Here is a 19,910-nt window from a genome sequence, read left to right on the forward strand (position 1 = left end):
ACAAACGAGCCTGCAGCTGACGTGGACTTTTTACCCCCTCCATAAATCTTCGTCCGCGAAGCCAAGCCAAAGAAAGATATATGCTATTGAAATAAACTTTTTAACTATTCAATCAACATTCAACTGTTCTAAATCTGGAGGATCTTTTAATATCATATCTGGTCCTAATTTCTCTCTCAAATAAGCTCTTAAATGAAAATAACAAAAAAGGGTATTACGTAGAATATTATACTTAATTTTTAACTGATCAAATGTAGATTGATGAATCTACTATTTTTTTTAACAATCTCATATTTTAGAAATTCCTTCAGCATACCAAATATTTAAAAAGGATTATCTTTTGAAAAAAAAGAGGTTTAATTAATGGCATTTTTAATTAGAAAAGATCTATCATTTTCTAACTTAACCTTATTCCAAATATTAATCAAATGTTTCAATAATGGAGCATCTCTACCAATAACCATTAACCTTGGTTCCCATTTATAAATAAATTCCTTAGGTTACCTTTCTTCAGTCTTATTTAACTCAATCTCCACCCGTAATAGTTTAATATTCCCAAATAAAGAAACAAGTAACCTTAATTGTGCTGCTTTGTAATAATTCTTAAAATTAGGAAGTTGTAGTTTGCCTAATTCATATTTCAATATTAATTTTTCTAATGACATTCTTGCCATCTTACTGTTCCAAAGAAAATTATTTAAATCCTGAAAAAAAAATTGAGGTACAGAGATTGGGTAAAGTTTGAAACAAATATTGAATTCTCGGAAAAATATTCATTTTAATACAATCAACACTCTCAATTAAAGTTATAAGTAAATATATCAATTTTTTCAAATCTTCTTTAATTTTATTAAAGAATGGAATAATTTAATTTATATAATTTTTTCAAATTATTATCTATTTGTATTCCTATATTTAATCCCAGTATCAGTCCACTTAAATTGAATGTCTTTTTGACATTGTGAATAATCACCCTGTACTAATTCCATTACATCACTTTATCCCAGTTTATTTTATAACCTGAAACTCTTCCATAATCTATCAATTGTCTATAAAGTATACGTAATGATAATTGCAGGTTGAGTTAAATATACCAACATATCATCTGCAAATAAGACTAATCTTATGCTCAATTTGATTTACCATAAAACCTTTCAATTGTTAGTCTATATGAATCATTTGTGCAAGAGGTTCTATAACCAAAGCAAACAAAGCTGGAGCTAAGGGACATTCCTGCCTACTTGATCTAGTCAAATTAAATGACTATGATATCTGCCCATTAGTTATTACATTAGCTTCAGGATTTATATAAAAGCTCTAATCCAATTTATACGTAATCCAAAACCAAATTTACCTAAAACCTTAAATTTAAAAAATCCCACTCTAGTCTATCAAAAGCTTTTTCTGCATCCAATGCAACCACAACACTTAAATCCTTCTTCATTTGTGCTAAATGAATTATACTTAACAATCTTACTATATTTTCAGAAGTTTGTCTATTTTTAACAAAACCTGTTGGTCTATATTTATTAATTCAGGAAGAAAAGCATTTATTCTACTTGCTAATACCTTTGCCACAATTTTATAATCTATATTTAACAAAATAAGTCTATATGAAGCTGGCTTCAATGGATCTCTTTTTTTAAGGCATAACCGTAATTATCACTGTGGTAAAAATTTCTGGAAGAACATGTCAGTTAAAAGCTTGTTCTATTACTTGTATAAATAAAGGCATTATTAAATCTTTAAATTCTTTATAAAATTTGATTGGGAATCCATCCTCTACAGGAGACTTATTATTTTGTAAACAATTAAGTGCCTCATTAACTTCTTGCTCAGTAAATGGTCTGTCCAATTCATCTTTATCTATCTCATTTATCCTAGGTAGTGTTATTTGCGACAAATAATTATCTAAAATAGTTTCATCCTGCAATGATTCTGAAGCATATAGTGTTTCATAAAGTTCCCTAAAAGTTTCACTTTTTTCTTGTGGTTTAAATGTCACTTTGTTATTATCTCATTGTATTGTATTAACCATTCTTGAAGTTTTTTCTGTCTTTAATTGCCAAGCTAAAACTTTGAGATCTTTCCCCCAATTCATATTATTTGTTTAGATCTAAGAATCATTTGCTCTGTTCTACATTGTATTATGTCCGCACGGATGCCAGTCTCTTCAATCTGAGGCGCCTGCAAGCTCACACCAAGGCACAAGAGCAACTTGTCCGTGAACTACTCTTTGCAGACGATGCCACTTTAGTTGCCCATTCAGAGCCAGCTCTTCAGCGCTTGACATCCTGTTTTGCGGAAACTGCCAAAATGTTTGGCCTGGAAGTCAGCCTGAAGAAAACTGAGGTCCTCCATCAGCCAGCTCCCCACCATGACTACCAGCCCCCCCACATCTCCATCGGGCACACAAAACTCAAAACGGTCAACCACTTTACCTATCTCGGCTGTACCATTTCATCGGATGCAAGGATCGACAACGAGATAGACAACAGACTCGCCAAGGCAAATAGCGCCTTTGGAAGACTACACAAAAGAGTCTGGAAAAACAACCAACTGAAAAACCTCACAAAGATCAGCGTATACAGAGCCGTTGTTATACCCACATTCCTGTTCGGCTCTGAATCATGGGTTCTCTACCGGTATCACCTATGGCTCCTAGAACGCTTCCACCATCGTTGTCTCCGCTCCATCCTCAACATTCATTGGAGCGACTTCATCGCCAACATCGAAGTACTCGAGATGGCAGAGGCCGACAGCATCGAATCCACGCTGCTGAAGATCAAACTGCGCTGGGTAGGTCACGTCTCCAGAATGGAGGACCATCGTCTTCCCAAGATCGTGTTATATGGCAAGCTCTCCACTGGCCACCGTGACAGAGGTGCACCAAAGAAGAGGTACAAGGACTGCCTAAACAAATCTCTTGGTGCCTGCCACATTGACCACCACCAGTGGGCTGATATCTCCTCAAACCGTGCATCTTGGTGCCTCACAGTTCAGCGGGCAGCAACCTCCTTTGAAGAAGTCTGCAGAACCCACCTCACTGACAAAAGACAAAGGAGGAAAAACCCAACACCCAACCCACCAATTTTCCCTTGCAACCGTGTCTGCCTGTCCCGCATCGGACTTGTCAGCCACAAACGAGCCTAAATCTTCATCCACGAAGCCAAGCCAAAGAAAGAAAACATTGTATTATATTGTAACACCTTACTAATTAATCACCTATGTTTATTCTCTGTTGGCGATTTTTGAATATCTTTTTCCAATACTGTTATTTATTTTTCTAAGTTATCTACATCTCTCATACAATCCTTTTTAATTTTTGAAGTACAAGTTATAATCTGTCCTTGCAAATAAACTTTTAATGTATCCCAAATAATAAACATCCTCTACTCAATGTAAATTAGAATCACAAAATAATTCAATATCTTGTCTTATAAAAGCACAAAAATCTTTCCTTTTAATAACAAAGAATTTAATCTCTACCTATCAACTAACTGCTTTTTTCAATAAATTCCATCAATAATAGAATGATCAGATATTATACTTGCTTTATAATCAATATTCAAAACTCAATTGAGCAGAAAGTTTTTTTTAAAAAAAGATTCTAGAGCATGTATAAAATCTATTAGAATTAAAAGAATAATTTCTATCTCTAGGATGTTTCCCTCTCCATATATTGATTCAATTTAAATCCTTCATTAAATACAATATAGCTTTAGCTGACTTAGATTTAACTATTGTTCTTGATGATCTATCTAATAAAGGATCCAATATAAACATTCACAAAATTTAAAAAAATATTTTGTATACATTTTTCATCATCTAAATTTGGTGCATATATATTTGATAAACTCCATTCTTCAGAAAACATTTGATAATTTATCATTATATATCTACCTGCAGGATCCATAGTCATACTCTGAACTTTAATTGGTAAATTTTTCTTAAATAAAATCATCATTCCCCTAGCTTTAAAACTGAATGAAGAAAAAGACTACTTGATCAACCCAATTTCTTTTCAGTTTTAGGTATTTTTTCGGTTAGATGTGTCTCTTGTAAAAAACCAATATCCACTCTCAATTTCTTAATATAAGACTGAATTTTCTTTCTTTTTATTTTCCCATTCATCCCATTAATATTAAAACTCAATCTTAATTGCTTTATTTATTTTCCCCATTTTTAAAATCCCTTCTCATCACTCCCATCAGGAAGAATTCCCACAAAATAATTTGGTCCTGAGTGACATCATCTGCAATGCAAAAACATTAAAATAGTTCAGATTAAATACAACATGTTTGATTATTAAAAAAGGAAAAATCCCCCAAAAAGTACTGCAAGAGCCAGCACTACTTCCCTACATTTTACAGGTCATGACTAAGCCATGAAAACACATGCAACCGTCAGAAACCAACTTAAACACATCCCCTGACTCCCGTGGGAAAAAAAACCCCTTGATTTAACCAATAATTCCATCTAACATGAGAATTCTTCATCCATCAGAAAAGGGCGGGGGGGGGGGGGGGGGGAGAACCCCTCCTCCCTCAATATTAAATTCATTGCAACATATCAGTGCTTTTTGTTACTTGAAATTTAGACAAACTCTGAGTATATTCTTTGGCTTGAATAAATTTTGTAAAATCATTCTGTTGACATGGTACAAAAATTTTCAAGTAGCATTTATCATACAAAACTTCCTTGGTTAAATTCTTTCCTTTTCTTTGATAAAGTTTGGCTCAAATCTGGATAAAAAATATCCCCTTCATAATTCAAAGGTCCATATTCCTTAGCCCTTTTTATTGCCAAACCAAGAAGCCTCTCTTTATCCTGGTAGTTCTAAAATCTAATCAGGATAGATCGGGGTCTCTGGCTCAGACCTGGCTTTGGTCTTAAAGCTCTATGGGCTCTTTTGATTAAAATCTCATCTTCAGAGTTCCTCTCCAAATATCTTTGTATTCATTCTTGAAAAAAAAAATCAAATCATGACTTCTCCTTATTTACTCCAGACAATCCCACTATTTTAACATTATTTCTTCTGCTATAATTTTCCAGAATATCAAGTTTTTCATTCATTGAGATCAAACTAGTCGTCATATCTTCAGACATATTAGATCTCTCTTCAATATGTTGCACTTCCTCTCGAATATCCTGAACCTTATTTTCCAATTTATCCATTCTTTGTGAGACGATATTCATCACCTTTAATGCATTATCCACTTTAACTGTCAAATCTGTTTTAACTTGCTTCCATTCTTCAGACAATTTAAAATTATTTTCCAAAGACAAATTAATTTTTCTTTAAAGTTCACCTATTTTTGATTCAATCTTATTTCCTTCTTAAAAGTTGTTTTCTTGCCTCTAGTCTGCTCCTCTTCTGAACTTGTATGTTTCTTCACTTTCATATTCTTCTGAAGCCTCTTTCATTGGGCTTGTATCTCTTTCATCCTCTGATGTTGAAATGCCAGACTGCCCCTTTAAGAGGCCTTTTTTCAACCTTCTTTTCTACTGCACAGTAAATGCCTACTTCTCGCGCAACCACTATATAGTTTTAGTTTTTCCTCCTGGCAGTGCCATCTCTACGAGTCGATGTGAAGGAGGCTCCGGAGGAAGGTCCCTCTCCCGGGTCCTTGCTGGCAGATCCAGACAGGACCTCAGCGATCAGCTTCATCACTAAGGTTGGCCCAGTTTCTTTTCTCTTCAGACTTTTTAGTAGGAGTTAGTTTAGGCGATTTTTTCTTCTTAGGTGATATCATCAATATTTAGTTAAATGTTTTATATTAACTTTAAGGTATTTTTTTAAACTTTCTTAAATAGGTACTATTTTAACTAATCCCAAGGGAGTCATTTATCACAGCATCATGTGATGTCCCCCTTGCATCCTGGTTCTGTTACCTGGCACCACTTCAGCCAGTCTCGAACCAGTCTCCAGTAGTCTGCCGCCTGGTCTCCAGCAGCAAACAATCCTGTGTGGGCTCCTTTCCTTGAGTCACCAACAGTCCACCTCCTATGTGTTTCTCAGCCGCAGAGCCCCTCACTGGTTTGTTGCCATAGTCACCATTCTGTGGGTCATCTATCCCACTTCTCCTTCTCAGACCGGGGGAGGGAGGTGTGATAGTGTGGGGGGGGGGATGTAATCTCCCTGTTTTCTTGAACCCTGTACCAGTCCTCTGCTTCCCCAGAGTCTGCAACCCCTTGTGGTTGTTGCCGATCATTGGTGCTGCCACCTTGGGCGCAGACTCAGCTGTCGTGGGATTTTAAATAAAACCACTGTCGGTTCCTTTAACAGGACGTTTAAAGCCTGTACATAGCTGACAACAGTCAGCCTGGGCAGCTGGACCACACAGAAGTGCTGTGATTTCACTCTCTGAGGGTCTGCACCAGTGGCAGCACAACACCTCAGTTGACTGGAAAATTTGCATATCTGACATTTGAGATCCCTGTAGGTGCCAGATAATGTGGATTTTACTGTATATAACCAAGAAAAAGTACCTATCCCTATAATATACTGGTCATATAGATAAGGTGGAGAGAGTGCAGAGAAGGTTTACAAGGATGTTGCCTGGCTTACAACATCTGGATTACAGGGAGAGATTAAAGAGACTGAGTCTTTATTCATTGGAATGTAGACGACTGAGAGGGGACTTGATAGAGGTATTTAAAATTGAGAAGAATAGATAGACTAGAGATAAACAGACTCTTTCCCTGAGGGCAGGGGAGGTTTCAACAAGAGGCCATGAGTTAAGGATAAGGGGGCAACACTTTAGGAGAAATATTAGAGATGGCTTTTTCACTCAGCGAGTAGTGGCAGAATGGAATGATCTTCTGAATGAGATAGTGTGTCAGGGTCCCTTCTGTCATTTAAGAGAAGGTTGGATGTGTACATGGAGGTGAGGGGGTTGGAGGGTTATTGGCGGTGAGCTGGAGGTTTGAGCTAGTGGAGTTGTTCTAGTGAACCGGTGTGGACTCAAAAGGCCGACAGGCCTGTTTCCGCTCTGTAAATGGTTATATGATTATAGCCTTTAGTTTTAAAAAGAACTTTGCAATATCAGCCTCTTTCCCCTATTACCAATTTCAGTTCCAATTTGACAAATTGCTTTGGATCCAATATGGTCTTCGTGTTTGGATTGATTTCACATGTGGGACCTTGTTCAAAGGCTTACTGAAGTTCATATAGATTACATTAACTGCACTACTCTCAACAAATGTAGTTCCCTCCTTGAAAAATTAATCAAATTAGCCAGGAACTTCCCTTACACATCCATGTTATTGCTTAAAAGTGAAACACAAAAATCTGTAGACATTGTGGTTAAAGTAAAAACATACAATGCTGGAGAAAACATTGGTTATGTACTTTTAACTTTGCATCGGACTTGTCAGCCACAAACGAGCCTGTAGCTGACGTGGACTTTACCCCTCCATAAATCTTCGTCCGCGAAGCCAAGCCAAAGATATAAAGAACACTGTTTGACCTGCTGAGTTTCACTGACTATTCTTTTTTGAATTCTTTTATTTTTGTTTTTTTCCCCCCATAAATGTACATGGGAAACTCTCTAATATCAAATATATATTAAACTTTTTCTTACAAAAAAAAAAACAATCCCTCCCCCGTCCTCCCATTTCACAATATGGTCACATTTATGTTGACCATCAAAAAATTTCTATATGGGGAAGTCACTTGCATTTATACTATAGCAGCAATTCATTATTATCCTTTTTATTATTGTATTTATAATTACAATTGGGCCCCTGTATGATCTAAATATGGCTGCCATATCTTAAGAAATATATCATTTGTTCTTTAAGTTGTATGAAATTTTTTTCATAGGTATGCAACTATTCATTTCAGCAGTCCATTGTGCTACATGTAGAAGGGAGTCAGATTTTTAAGTAATTGCAATACATTTATTAGCCATTGCTAAGGCTATTTTGACAAATAAAATTTTGAATTTGGTTAGTTTATTACTTACTTCAATGAAGTCCAAAAGATAAAGCTCCAGGTCACCAGTGAAGACCACCCATTATCCTTATTATTTCAGTAATATACTGCCAGAAAGGTCTCACCTTCACACACAACCACATAGCATGCAAAAACGTTCCTATTTCTGTCCCACACCTTAAACACATTTCCAACATTTCAGATTTTGATTTAAGCAATTTTTGTGGCATGAGATATAATTGATGTAGTAAATTACATTGCACTGATCAGTATCTTGCATTTATAATTGATGTTATGCTATCCAAACATCAATCAGACATCTTTCCGTTATTGCAACACCTAAATCCAACTCCCATCTCTCTCAATCTCTGTTAACCTGGTTTAGCACTTTCATTTTGGAGAGCATAATACATCTTAGTTATAAATTTAGGTGTATTCCACAGCCAAATCATTTCTTCCATTTCACTAATTTCAAGTGGGGCCAAGTTTGGCCCCCATCTTTCTCTTAGGAATGATCTTAGCTGGAGAAAACAAAAGTCCTATTAGCTACTCCATATTTATTTCTTAATTCTTCAAAAGACACAAGATCCCGCCATATAACCATCATCGGTATATCTTATTCCTTTATCACACCATTAATTCAATATTTTGTTACCCAGGCAGCAATACATTTTTACATAATGTGTTCTTTTTGCTTACCTCCTTTTTCTTCCCCAATATACTCATTTATTTCTTGCCATATTCTAATCATATGTATTAATATACGGTTATCTAACTTAACTTAAATAAAATCTTTTGCTGCCACTTTTATCGAATTCAATCCCATTCGGATACAAGAGGTGCGGGGGGGGGGGGGGGGGAATGTCTTCTTCAAAAAAGAATGATAAAAATCTTGTTTGTGCTGATGAACAGTATTTCTTAAAGTCTGGAAGTACAAATCTTCCCACTTTATAATCCCATGTTAACTTTTTCAATGAAATTCTTGGCACTCTATTATTCCATAGGAATTGCCTTATGTGACTATTCAATAATTTAAAGAATTTTTTTTTAGGTAGTGCAATAGGCAACAATTGAAAAAGATACTGTAATCTTGGCATCGCCTTCATTTTAATACAATTTACTCTTCCCACTTGAATAATCAGCAGGACTTCCATTTCTGTAAATCTTCCTCTATTTTTTTCCTAAAAGAGGAGTGTTATTAAATTTATACGATTTGTAAGTTTCCTATCGTTATTCTGAAATATTTGATTCCATATATCATCCATTGAAATCTATTAATTTTTTGATATCTTTCATAATCAAAATTTTTCAATGGCATTATCTCACTTTTATTCAACTTTTACTTAGTCCCATATTAGGCACTTTCAGGTGGCCAAATTCCCCACTTGTAAAACCGCATATTACGGCACTATGCGGCTGTCAGGAGGCCACTTGAATGCGCAGGAGGTAAATTTGGTAACCCTCCTCCAAGAGGGATAATCTCCGCAGCACAGTGGTCACCCCTACACATGAATGCAGCCGCCTGAAAGCAGCTGCTAAGGGGATGACAGTCAGCTGGTGAGCGCCTGACAGCTCCCCTCCCAGCTGCCCCTGACCCCGGCGCGGGACATCAGGGTAAGGGCAGCCGGAGTGGGCTGTCAGCGTGGGGACGACCCCACGCTGCTCCTGCTCTCTACCAACACCCCGACATCAGTCCCCACACTGTGCCACTTGAACGGCAATTCAAAGGGCCGCTTCCTCTTCTTCAGGCACATTCTTAGCAGAGAATACACCTGAAGAAGCCTTTTGTAAACATTCTTCCTCTGGCAAACTTAGCCTTTTCATAAACCTTGCAGGAAGTCTTCTACCTCTGTTACTTTGACCCTCAGAGACGTGGGATACATCATCAAATATTTGAAGTTTTTGGAATGCAATTGTCTTTTTACATCAAACTCCTTCCTTTGCTTAATCAAAGTAGAACTAAAATCTTGGAAAAATAGCACTTTTTCAAGGTCAACATCGGGTGGACCATTATTTTGCTTAGAGTATTCATATGCTGCTCCCAGAATTGTCTCCCGTTCCAGGTAACTCAAAAGTCTTACCAGGACTGGTCATGGTCGCTGACTGATGGCTCTCTTGGGTTTGAGGATCCAGTGAGCCCTTTCAATATGTAATTTTTCTCTGAATTAGTCTTCCCCAGCACTCGCGGGATCCATGTTTCAAAGTTCACTGGATCTCTTCCCTAGATTTCTTCTTTCAGTCCAATAATTCGGACATTATTTCACCTACTAAAATTCTCCATTTGGTCGATCTTGTATTCTTTTCCTGTGTTTTTAACCAAGTGTTTTTATCTGCTTGGTTCATTCTTTCCATTAAGTCTTCAACGATTTCTTCAATTTCAGTCTCCTTTCAGTCATGTCTCTCATTACATTTTTGACACCAATAAATCAGTTGCTCAAGTTTTCCATTTTCTCCAGGATAATAGTTAGTTCTTGCTCTGACTCCCCCAGCTCTGCCGGTCCTGAGGCCACTCTTACATTGGTCCCTTTTGGACTTTGGGCCGATGTTCCTTCTTCAATTTTTGTTTTTGGCTGCCTTGGTTTCTTAGTATTTATTTTGTCCATTTTTTTTTTTTAAGTGAAAAAATTCTTAATTTTAAGATTTTAACTCTTTTTGATACTCTTCACGGAGAGCTTAATCAAAACATATCTAAGTCCTTTGCATGAACACGCCCACTTTTACTGACTATTTTTGATCAAGGCCTGCTTCTCCAAATAATTGTTTCTAATAATTTTGCCACCTCTTGTAATTATATGACCTATCCTTGCTATATTTTTTTTTAAAAAAAGGTACATTATTTCCTCAAGTCATCTAGCATTTTTTCCAGAGGCCAGATTTGAACATTTTTGTCAGCCCCAGAAATCTCCTTACCCCATTCTCACAGCAGCCTTGAATGCATCTCTTTCGGACCTGGGGATTTATCTAGTTTCAAATACACCAAGACATTTAGTACTTTGATGGCAGATTGTATGGGGTTGCACTATTCTCCACTGTCAATACTCCAACTACAACATAATTCTCCACATTCTCATCTTTAAGATTTGCATAATTGCTGGCGACTACAACCACACCAACCTGAAAACAGTCTTACCACAGTTTCAACAACATGTCAAATTCACCACCAGAGAACACCTTGGATCTGAATATACACCAACATCCCCGATCATAAAAGGCTACAAAGCTACTCTTTGCCCCCCACCTTGATTACTTGGATCACATATCAATCCCGCTAACCTCGACATACTGGCAAAACAATCTAAACCAGAGATCAGGACATAGCCAGGAGTGGGGGGCACTAAAGGAATGCTTGGGGGCACTAAAGGAATGCTTGAGACCACAGAATGGAGCTGTTTCAGGGGGGTGGCCACTTACAATGGTCATGTAAATGTACACAAGCTCAGTGATTGGCTACAACAGCAAGTGCATTGAGGATGTCACCAAGATTAAATGCTTCACAACCCGGGCTAACCAGAAACTGTGGTTGGATGCAGAGATCCAGGCACTTCTCAGAGCTCATGAAGCTGTCTTCAGGACAGAAGATGGCACTATGATCAGCCAAGGCTAAATTCTCCCATGCAAGCCTGAAGGAAAAGCTTGTCAGCTGTGTGATGCCAGCGACATGAAGAGCATGTGGCAAGAGATCACGTGCATAACAGACCACAAGACAATCTTGTGGATTAAAGTTGACCTTTCTTCTGGACAGACAATGCCTTCTACACATGGTTCATTGAGAACAGGCTGACACTGAAGAAAGCTCAGTGGTCCCTGATGATCGGCCCCTTGCATAGCTGAGGTGAGGAGAACCCTATCCAAGGAGAACACACACAAGGCAGTAGGTCCAGACAACATATCTGGTCGAGAACTGAAGGACTGTGCAGACCAACTGATGGAGGTCTTTACCAAAATCTTCAACACCTCATTGCAGAAGTCCATTTTCCCTGTGGGTTTCAAGTGAGCCAGCATAACCCCAGTACCAAACAGGCCTCAATTCCCCATGGCATTGACTTCTTCCATTTATGAAATGCTTGTCTAATGATAAAGTACATCAATGTGCACCTCCCAGAGACACTGGACCAATTTCAATTCACTTATACAAGAAACCGTTCTAATGGCATGCTATAGTCTTGTTGCTCTACTCCATCCTGACCCACCTGGAGAACGACACCTCATACGCCAAGCAGCTGTACATTGATTTCATTCCCGAGAGGTTGGTGGAGAAGCTGTCCTCTCCGTATTTGGATTTTGGACTTCCTAAAATTCCTAACAGAAGGACCACAGTCTATCTGGGTCAGCAGTAGAACATCCAGCACCATCACGCTGAGTGCTGGTGCACCTCAGAGCTGTGTGCTCAGCCCACTTCTAATCAAGCTTCTGACTCATAATTGGAATGCACAGTAGATGGCCTCATCAGCAACAATGATGAGTCACACTGAATAGGTGGAATTCTCATGATAGGATGTGAGAACAACAACCTGAGTCTCAAAGTGGACAAAACAAAGGAAATGATCGTGGATTTCAGGAGGACCAGAAATGACCATCCTTCATTACACATCAGTAACTTGGTAGTGAAGAGCAGAGAGTCAAGTTCCTCAGAGTCCATTAACAAGTGACCTATCCTGGACACACAACATTTCATCACTTGTCAGTAAAGCACAACAGCAATTGCACTTCCTGAGAAACAGGCAGGCTACCGGCCACCATTATGTCAACCTTCTGCAGGAGCGCTATTGAGAGCATCTTGGATGCTTGCATCACAGTGTGTTACAGTTGGTGTAGAGAATTGGATCAGAGGCTGGCTCCTCCTCCCCCCACATTGACCTGATCTACCAGGATTGCTGTCTGAAGAGGTCATGTGCAAAATCATCGAGGATCCCTTCCACCCTGCACACAGCATCTTTCAGCTTCCCTCTTTGGGAAAGATACAGGAGTATCAGAGCCAGCAGCACTAGGAAAAGGAACAGCTTCTTCCCATGGAGTGGGAATGCTGAACAATCGAAGGATCTTCTCACACTAACCATCCAAGACTCTACTAGTTATTAAACAATATATACGTATATTTGTCTTGAATAGGTAGTGCTTGTCTGCAAGTGAGTTGTGTGTTTGCATTTTTTTTAAACCTTTCCTCAGGTTATACTTGTGCAATAGGATGATAAATAAACATGAACTAAAAATAACTTCTTCAATCAAGCTTTTGCTCTACTGCCCTAACATAAATGCACCTCAATGTTTCATTTTGTTTGGTACACTCCACCCCGACATTTAACAACTTAAGCACCATCTCTTCTTTTTGGCTTGGCTTCGCGGACGAAGATTCATGGAGGGGGTAAATGTCCACGTCAGCTGCAGGCTCGTTTGTGGCTGACAAGTCCGATGCGGGACAGGCAGACACGGTTGCAGTGGTTGCAGGGGAAAATTGGTTGGTTGGTGTTGGGTTTTTCCTCCTTTGTCTTTTGTCAGTGAGGTGGGCTCTGCGGTCTTCAAAGGAGGTTGCTGCCCGCTGAACTGTGAGGCGCCAAGATGCACGGTTTGAGGCGATATCAGCCCACTGGCGGTGGTCACATATTAATTTTAGATGTTATTATATGCTGTGTGAAAAATGCCCCTGGTTGAACTATACTTTATTACCATTGGGGAAAAGGTACAGGGGCCTGAAGACGAGCACTCAGCAGCACAAGGTCAGCTTCTTGCTCTTCCCCTCTGCCATCAACTTCCTGAATGAACGATAGGTACAACCTTACTTTGTCTTTTTCTTGCACTTTTGAAAAATATATATATATATTATGGAGGTGGTTTATCTCAATGTTTGCACTGTGATTCCGCCGCAAACCAAGGAATTTCGTGACGTGTTCGTGAAGAAAAATATCTGATTCTGAGAAGCTTCACGAGTGACAATCCCCTCGACTCAATCTGATGTGATGAAGCAGTAAGGCACAATACTTGGCCTTTTACATTGGCCGCCCTTGGGCCACAGGCACCGAACAGCCCAGACCGGCACCCCAGTCAGGAATTATTGGAAAAAAGACACGCGGGATGAAATTCTGCCCCTCACATCCACGCCTGCCAAAAGTCAGAGAGAGTGGTGCAGCCTCGCCACTCTTAGCCCATGGCCCTGTACACTACAGCACACAGGGGAGGAGAACTAGCCATTCCTTGTCACGAAAAAGGGTCCCGATTTCTCTCCGGATGAATCCTTCCAACTTCTTACCGTGAGGTTTACTTTGGGGTAAGTGCCCAGGGTTTCAGCCTCCCCCCCCCCCCCCCGCCCCGCCTCAGGCTTTCAGCCTCCCCCCCCCCCCCGCCCCGCCTCAGGCTTTCAGCCTCTCTCTCCCCCCCCACCCCGCCCCCCGCCTCAGGGTTTCAGCCTCTCTCTCCCAACCCCCCGCCTCAGGGTTTCAGCCACTCTCCCCCCCCCCCGCCTCAGGGTTTCAGCCTCCCCCCCCCCCCCCCCCCGCCTCAGGGTTTCAGCCTCCCCCCCCCCCCCCCGCCTCAGGGTTTCAGCCTCTCTCTCCCAACCCCCCGCCTCAGGGTTTCAGCCACTCCCCCCCCCGCCTCAGGGTTTCAGCCTCCCCCCCCCCCCCCGCCTCAGGGTTTCAGCCTCCCCCCCACCCCCGCCTCAGGGTTTCAGCCTCCCCCCCACCCCCGCCTCAGGGTTTCAGCCTCCCCCCCACCCCCGCCTCAGGGTTTCAGCCTCCCCCCCACCCCCGCCTCAGGGTTTCAGCCTCCCCCCCACCCCCGCCTCAGGGTTTCAGCCTCCCCCCCACCCCCGCCTCAGGGTTTCAGCCTCCCCCCCACCCCCGCCTCAGGGTTTCAGCCTCCCCCCCACCCCCGCCTCAGGGTTTCAGCCTCCCCCCCACCCCCGCCTCAGGGTTTCAGCCTCCCCCCCACCCCCGCCTCAGGGTTTCAGCCTCCCCCCCCACCCCCGCCTCAGGGTTTCAGCCTCCCCCCCACCCCCGCCTCAGGGTTTCAGCCTCCCCCCCACCCCCGCCTCAGGGTTTCAGCCTCCCCCCAACCCCCGCCTCAGGGTTTTGCACGCACATGGGGGTTACAGTTTTTCTTAGGCTCAGGAGTCTATCAATTGGGCTCCAAAGCGCCCGGAGGATCAGACTCTCTCCACCTTGGAAGGGACGGTCCGAGCCCGCGGCTCTGCCGTCCCGCCACGGCGGGCCGTTAGTCGTTTAAATCCCCTCCCGCCCGGAACGAGCGCGAGCCTCACCTGTCCGCACGCGAACTCTTCCTCCTCCGTCCTCCCGTGCCGGCGCCGCCACGTCGACAGCCGAGACCCATCCTGAAGCCGGAACCCCGAGCTCGCCACAAGTGCAGCCCACCGGAAAGAAGAGTTGCAGCCAATCGGGAGAAGCCCAAGCGTTCAGCGCGTGATTTCGAACGGAATTCTGCTGAGGGCTCGGTGCCACGACCGGCCGGTCCTCAGACAGGTAATAGGATGAGTGTCGTACATTCACTCCCCATTCGGTGCAATCAATCCAAAACCCTCAGCTCTTCAACACAATGCAAGATGAACTAACTGGTGTAAACCGCGAAAGTCTGCAGACGCTGTGATTGTCGAAATACTAGAGGAAATCAGCAGGTCTCACAGCATCCATAGGAGGTAAAAATATATAACCAAAGCGTCGAGCCCTTCAAATGTTCCGCCAGCATTTGTCTTTTTAAACTTAATTGGCAATTAATTTCGGAATCAATGTGTCGGTTATGAGTATGAGGGCCTCATGGCACATTGTGGTCACTTTTATTTATAATTAATGAAGCTGTGTGGCTGCAGCAAGTAGGGATATTAGTGAATTTGTATATTTTACCTGTGTACATGATAAGTTAACCAAATAGTGGATAGATAAATATTTACAGCAAGTCCCATTCTCTGAAACCCCTATCCTTAGACCAGGACCCCATCAACCATCTCCAGGATATTATCTCATACCATCATATCCCTGCTACTGTCTCCAACCTTGTAGTTCCCCAACCTTGTCCCACCTGTGTTTATCACTTACCCAAGATTCACAAGAAGAGCAACCCAGGCAGACCTGTTTCTGCTAATACCTGCCCCCCCCAAAAAAAAAACTTGATTCATACCTCCACATTATCTTCTGCTCTTTGTCCAGTCCCTTCCCAGCTATATCTGTGACACCTGCAAGCTCTCCACCTTTTTGGAAACTTCCAATTCCCTGGTCTACACTGCCTCATCTTCACCATGGACATACAATCCATATCAGAGTCTCAGGACCTTCCTCTTCTTTCTGGAACGCAGATCGATTTAGTCCTCTTCTTCCTGCACTCTCCTTTGGCAACCTCTCATTCAACTCCTTCTGGGGTGTAGCCTAGGCCCCAGCTATGCCTGCTTTTTTTTGTTCATTATATTGTCTCTTTTAATTTTAATTCAATTATTTTACTATTATACTTTTTCTTTATAAGTATTGTATCTGTTGGGCTGCAGCAAGTAAGAGGGGAGAGAGGTTTGTATGATGTTCTGAGCTGCTTTCCCCACCTTCTGTTACCTCTTCCAATCTTAGTCTGAACAGTTCCCATGATGTCATGATGTGAATCATCCAGGTTGGAAGGTTTCAATGGTTGCCCTGTAGAAGTTGTTGTGACATGGGAGACATGCCAAACTTCCTCAGTCTTCTAAGAAAGTAGTAGCCCTAGTGTGCTTTCTTGGCCATTATGTCCATGTGGTTAGTCCAGGTCCTGCCATTTGAAATGTTTTCCCCCAAGAACTTGAAGTTTTCTACTGTCTCCACTTCAGCATCATTGATGTAGACAGGGGAGTGAGCTCTAACTCTCCTGAAGCTCTTGTCTTACTGATTTTGAGAGAGGTTGTTATCTTCAGACCATACCTCTTGATGTTCAATCTCCTTTCTCTATTCTGTCTCATTTTTATTTGATGTTCGGCTTACGACTGATGTCAGTGAATTTGATGATTGAGTTTTGGACTAGAATTTGGCTGTACAGAGGTGGATGTAGAGCAGCTATTCTCAACCTTTTTCTCGCTTTGTCCCCCTTAGAAATCTGCTCAAGGTTTAGTTGTTTCTTCCATACTTCTCTCCTACCAACTATATAAAAAATAAAAATATTTTATGATTTCAGTCTGCGGCTCCACTTAAACGTGCTGTGGCCCCCAGGGATCCCCCAGTGAGAATGGCTGTAGAGGGAGTGTAGAAGAGGGCTGAGTGATGAGATCAAGCAGGAGATGTTAGACTTTGCCTTCATATCAAAGGCTGTCGTGATCAAAACCACAACATTACGCCGGAGCTTTTTTCTGACCACTGCCTCCTTTGCACCTCCTGTCACCTACAGGTGGACCAGAAGGCGGGTAGGGGAACATGGAAGCAGAACATGGTTGCTGACCCCAGAGAATGTAGAAAAACTAAAGAATGAGTTCACTGGTTGGGGAATCTGGAAACTCTTCAATGACCCAGTGGGAAGCAACCAAGTAGAACACCAAGAGGTTCTTTATCTTCAAAGGTGTTCAGAACCAGTAAGCCTTGCTCTTCACCTTAGAGTCCTCCAAGATCATCTTCTGATCCAGAGTTCATACAGTAGAGTAGGATGAAACATGCTCACGTTTCTTGGGCATTCAGAGGATCAGCAGGTCCTTCTATTCCATTCTGTATGGCACTAAGGCTACAGACAGAATAACCTCCCAAAACTTTCTTTCCTCTATCATGGAAGTCTTAGAGAATTTCTGGATCAGCCAATTACTCTGTGGGAGCTGGCAGACTCCAACCATTCCTTTGGATTGAGTAAGACTCCTGGAAATGATGGCCTACTGCTTGAGTTGCAGGAATCATGTCAGACTCCATGAGAAAAGACATCATCACCCTCATCTTCAAAATGAAGGGGGAGAAAGAGGATATCAGGAATTGGAAACCCATTTCATTGCTAAATGTAGACTACAAAATCCTGTCCAAGGCCATTGCCAGTCGAGTCAAGTTTGCCTGGAGCAGGTGATCCACCCAGACCAGACCTGCATGGTTCTATGCAGGAAGATCTCCAATAGCCTTGTGCTGCCCAGAGATAACATCACCTATGTGCAGGACAGATGGTGGGATGTGGATGCCTGCATGGTTAGTTTAGACGAGGAGAAGGCTTTTGACCGCATATTGCACATGTACATGATGGATGTGCTCTCCAAAATGGGCTTTGGAGAGAGAATCTGGAAATGGATTAAGCTGCTCTACACAGACATCTGTAGTGCAGTCCAAATCAATGGGAAGGAAATAGATGGCTTCCCCATCAAATCTGGAGTTTGGCAAGGCTGCCCAGTGTCTCCAGTCTTATTTGTTTGCTCCATGGAGGCCATTACTGAATCCATCAGGAAGGATGAGGGCTTAAGAGCAGAGACATTGCCAGGCAGCCGAGGCACTCGGGTCAAGGCCTTCCTGTATATGTATGATGTCACCATTTTCTGTTTGGATACACATTCGGTCTGGAAATTGACCAATATATGCAGGCATTTTGAATCTGCATCAGGCACCAGAGTTAATCAGAAGAAGAGCGAGGTCATGCTCTTCGGAAACTGGCCCAACTAGTCCACCATCTCCTTCACAGTCAGAGTGACTGTCTGAAGCTGCTAGGGATCTGATTTGGAGGGTCTGAGACATGCAACAAGAATTGATCAGAGCAGATTGCAAAGGTCCAACAAAAATTGGATCAGTGGGCATGGTGAGCCCTCTAGATAATGGGGAAGAATCTGATCATCAGGTGCGAGTTGCTCTCAGTGGGGCTGTATGTGGCACAGGTGCAGCCCATGCCCCACACTTCCATTCTGGCAGTTACCAGAGCAGTTTTTAGATTCATTTGGGGGTCTGAAGGAGTGCAATGTACAAGACATCAGAAAATGGGGTCAGTGGTGTACCCGCTCATGGCTGCATCAAGCTGTGTGTGGAACCAAAATACGAGTGCTGAAATTCTACCTTTTCTAGGGGTTGCAAAGGATAGGCCTGGCCCCATTGCCACGTAATGTGCCAGTTAGCTGGACTTTGCCACACTACCTAACCTTCGAGGAAAGGTTTTTCCAGGACAACATCTTCAACCACAAGGCCATCAGGCAGTGGTGCAGAAACTGAGAGAGGAGTTCCCAATGGATCCGGTGGGATAGTTCCCTAAGTAGATTGTCCAGGTCATTTGGTGGAAGGATGCAGGGGGCTTTGTCACGGTTCCTCTCCAGTGGCAGTGTGACAGAAGACTATCTGATCTATGGACTGTTCTTGGGGCCACACTCTGAGTTAAAGATTCAGAACTGCTGGAAGACCATTAACTCGGTGAAAGATGGCCTTTGGTCAGCCTGAAACCCTTTGGTCTTTCAACATACAAGATAGACACTGACTTATAATATTTCATAGTTATGATGGTCAGAAATCATCCAAATGGATTTGCTTGGATGATTTCTAACATCTCTTTCCCCTTTCAGAATCTCTCTCTCTAATCATTTTTTGTCATTTTGGTGCTGATTCATGAAAGATATCCCTAAAGCTCTTCTGAACAAGGCACGGGGAACATCTAGAGCAGGGATGGCCAAAACACAACTTACAGTGGTCAGGCTCCCAACAGGAGTGGGGTGTTAAATCCAGAGCCAATCTGTGTGAGAGAGTAGAAAAGGGTATGCCAATCATTTCTTTCTTTGGCTTGGCTTCGCGGACGAAGATTTATGGAGGGGGTAAATGTCCACGTCAGCTGCAGGCTCGTTTGTGGCTGACAAGTCCGATGCGGGACAGGCAGACACGGTTGCAGCGGTTGCAGGGGAAAATTGGTTGGTTGGGGTTGGATGTTGGGTTTTTCCTCCTTTGCCTTTTGTCAGTGAGGTGGGCTCTGCGGTCTTCTTCAAAGGAGGTTGCTGCCCGCCAAACTGTGAGGCGCCAAGATGCACGGTTTGAGGCGATATCAGCCCACTGGCGGTGGTCAATGTGGCAGGCACCAAGAG

The 19,910-nt window shown here is 42.2% G+C and overlaps 1 protein-coding gene across 2 annotated transcripts in view; it reads right to left on the reverse strand.

Annotated features, from left to right (window-relative positions):
* Window positions 1-15,300, reverse strand: part of fam114a1 (family with sequence similarity 114 member A1) — a 70,029-nt gene extending 54,729 nt beyond the window's left edge. The window contains exon 1 of one of the 2 annotated variants that reach the window (XM_069924937.1): window positions 15,192-15,300. The gene's annotated coding sequence lies outside the window, so the exon portion shown is untranslated. Of the gene's footprint in view, window positions 1-15,013; window positions 15,152-15,191 lie in introns of those variants that run through there. The other variant, XM_069924938.1, reaches the window with a different exon arrangement.
* Window positions 15,301-19,910: the final 4,610 nt, after the last annotated feature.

This window comes from Narcine bancroftii, chromosome 3, assembly GCF_036971445.1.
Source record: "Narcine bancroftii isolate sNarBan1 chromosome 3, sNarBan1.hap1, whole genome shotgun sequence".
Lineage (NCBI taxonomy): Eukaryota > Metazoa > Chordata > Chondrichthyes > Torpediniformes > Narcinidae > Narcine > Narcine bancroftii.